Source organism: Staurois parvus, unplaced genomic scaffold (assembly GCF_062004578.1).
Source record: "Staurois parvus isolate SC_StPar_1 unplaced genomic scaffold, SC_StPar_1.0 ptg000281l, whole genome shotgun sequence".
Classification (NCBI taxonomy): domain Eukaryota; kingdom Metazoa; phylum Chordata; class Amphibia; order Anura; family Ranidae; genus Staurois; species Staurois parvus.
The window spans coordinates 118,061-121,432 of NW_028318077.1; positions in this window are offsets into that span (position 1 = coordinate 118,061).

A 3,372-nucleotide genomic window follows, 5' to 3' on the forward strand; every position below is an offset into this window, starting at 1 on the left:
TTCTTCAGCTTCAATCTATAGGTTGGACAGTTTTGTAATAAATGTATCTTCTCCACTGACGTATGAGAAAGGTGGACTTGTTTTCCATACTTTGAGAAGGTATTTTTCTTCAGCTTACAGTAGATCTAAAGATTGGACAGCTGTTTATCAAATATATGTTCTGCATTGACTCATGGATTAGTTCTGTCAGAAAGGTGGACATCTCTTCTTTCCCATACTATGAGAAGGTATTTTTCTTCAGCTTAGATCTATAGCTTGGACAGCTTTCTAATAAATATAGGTTTTCCATTGGCTTGTAAATTAGTTCTATCAGAAAGGTGGACATCTTTTAGTTTCTTCTTCTGTCCCGTACTATGAGAAGGTATTTTCCTTCAGCTTAGATCTATAGGTTGGACAGTTCTCTAATAAATATAGGTCTTCCATTAACTGGTGAATTAGTTCTATCAGAAAGGTGGACATCTTTTAGTTTCTTCTTCTCTCCCATACTTTGAGAAGGTATTTTTCTTCAGCTTAGATCTATAGCTTGGACAGCTTTCAAATAAATATAGGTCTTCCATTGGCTTGTAAATTAGTTCTGTCAGAAAGGTGGACATCTTTTAGTTTCTTCTTCTGTCCCGTACTATGAGAAGGTATTTTCCTTCAGATTAGATCTATAGGTTGGACAGTTCTCCTATAAATATAGGTCTTCCATTAACTGGTGAATTAGTTCTATCAGAACGGTGGACATCTTTTAGTTTCTTCTTCTGTCCCGTACTTTGAGAAGGTATTTTTCTTCAGCTTAGAATCTAAGCTGAAGAAAAATACTTTCTCCAAGTATGGGACAGAAGAGTTGTCCACCTTTCTGACAGAACTAATCCATTAGTCAATGCAGAACATAGATTTGATATACAGCTGTCCAACCTTTAGATCTACTGTAAGCTGAAGAAAAATACCTTCTCAAAGTATGGAAGACAAGTCTAGCCTTAGATCTATAGATTGGACAGTTCTCTAATAAATGTAGGTCTTCCATTAACTGGTGAATTAGTTCTGTCAGAAAGGTGGACGTCTTTCAGTTTCTTCTTCTCTCCCGTACTTTGAGAAGATATTTTTCTTCAGCTTAGATCTGTAGGTTGGACAGTTCTCCTATAAATATAGGTCTTCCATTAACTGGTGAATTAGTTCTATCAGAAAGGTGGACATCTTTTAGTTTCTTCTTCTCTCCCGTACTTTGAGAAGGTACTTTTCTTCAGCTTACAGTAGATCTAAAGGTTGGACAGTTGTCTATCAAATATATGTTCTGCATTGACTCATGGATTAGTTCTGTCAGAAAGGCGGACATCTCTTCTGTCCCGTACTATGAGAAGGTATTTTTCTTCAGCTTAGATCTATAGGTTGGACAGCTTTCTAATAAATATAGGTCTTCCATTGGCTTGTAAATTAGTTCTATCAGAAAGGTGGACATCTTTTAGTTTCTTCTTCTGTCCCATACTATGAGAAGGTATTTTTCTTCAGCTTAGATCTATAGGTTGGACAGTTCTCTTATAAATATAGGTCTTCCATTAACTGGTGAATTAGTTCTATCAGAAAGGTGGACGTCTTTTAGTTTCTTCTTCTGTCCTGTACTTTGAGAAGGTATTTTTCTTCAGCTTAGAATCTAAGCTGAGGAAAAATACCTTCTCCAAGTACGGGACAGAAGAGATGTCCACCTTTCTGACAGAACTAATCCATTAGTCAATGCAGAACATAGATTTGATAGACAGCTGTCCAACCTTTAGATCTACTGTAAGCTGAAGAAAAGTACCTTCTCAAAGTATGGAAGACAAGTCCAGCCTTAGATCTATAGGTTGGACAGTTCTCTAATAAATATAGGTCTTCCATTAACTGGTGAATTAGTTCTGTCAGAAAGGTGGACGTCTTTCAGTTTCTTCTTCTCTCCAGTACTTTGAGAAGGTATTTTTCTTCGGCTTAGGTTTTCTGATAACCCTGGGCCCCATGTCTGTGACTTGGAATGTTAAGTGAAACTTTGCTGGCTTCTTATCAGCAGAGCTGTCTGAGCAAGTTATACTGCAGGTACATGGGCAGACATGGCTAATGTAAGAGGTTGACATGCCGAAATGCCAGAGAAAACATCACAAATCACTTACGAAATCCATCCAGGCAACCTATATTTTATCCTACATCCAAGAATGTAAGTATTTCATTGGCCACCCTGGAAATAATTATCATACGTTAAATCGGAATACAGAATGTTCTTCATGGGTCATTAATTAATGAGACTTTTGTTTGACCTAGACGTCCATTAATCAATGCAAGCATGCCTTCAAAATATTTTTTAATTTTTTTTTTTAAACCCAAGAACGGAAATGGAGTATGTTGCATTTTATCAGTCCTCAGATGTGGTGGCTGTGTCCTTTTTTCAGGTTAGAGCTGACATTTTAGGTCTGGCAAGTCTTACATAGTCCAGCTTGGATCCATGTACGTATGTATGTGCTATACCTGTGGGCAGGGCCGGGGTATCACCAGTCCTCCTGTATGGGGCCCAGGCCTGTAGGGGGGCCCAGGCAGCTGGGTGACTCAGATGTGGGCAGGGAGGGTGATTGTTATGGAGGGGTAATTACTGGAACCGATCCCCTGTATGGTCCTCTCTGCAGCAGCTGAAAGCTGGTTTCCTCTCCTTTTCCTCCTGCTGGCTTTCAGCTGCTGCAGAGAAAGCCATACAGGGGATCGGTACCAGTTACTACCCCCCCCCCCCCGCCTCCGCACCTATCACCCTCCCTGTGCACCATACGTTTTCCCCTGTGTGCCCCATCCCCTGTGGTTCTGCTGGCTTTCCTCCCCTCTTTCCCACAGGATCCTTCAGGATGGAGAGTGGGGGAAGGGTCCAGTAAATATGTCACATTTATCAGCCCCTTCCTTTCCTGAATGAACACGATGAGTGATCGATACCAGGGGCGGACTGACCATTTGGGAACTCGGGCACTGCCCGAGGGCCCTGGGTCAGTAGGGGGCCCCATGAGATGCCCCTGGTATCTTTTCATAGGCTTTTTTGGGTGTGGTTTGATTGTGGGCGAGGACACAGGGGCCCCATGATCCCCTATTGCCCGGGGGCCCCATGAGTTGTCAGTCCGCCCCTGGAGTGATCGATACTGATCAATCGCTAATTCATAACTGAAGTATAGTAAGCTGTTTTTGTTTTTTTTTGGGGTGGGGAGGTTTCCTGTCAGGTTGGCTGCATGGGGCCCCGTGGTTTCTAACAGCGGCCCTGCCTGTGGGATCCCTATGGAAGCTGGAAATCTCTGTAGTAGACACCTCTACTACACCACTACTACAGTGATCTCCACTCGCTTCCGGGTCCCGTGCCGATCGCCTGCCCTGCTGCATTCTGAACACAGG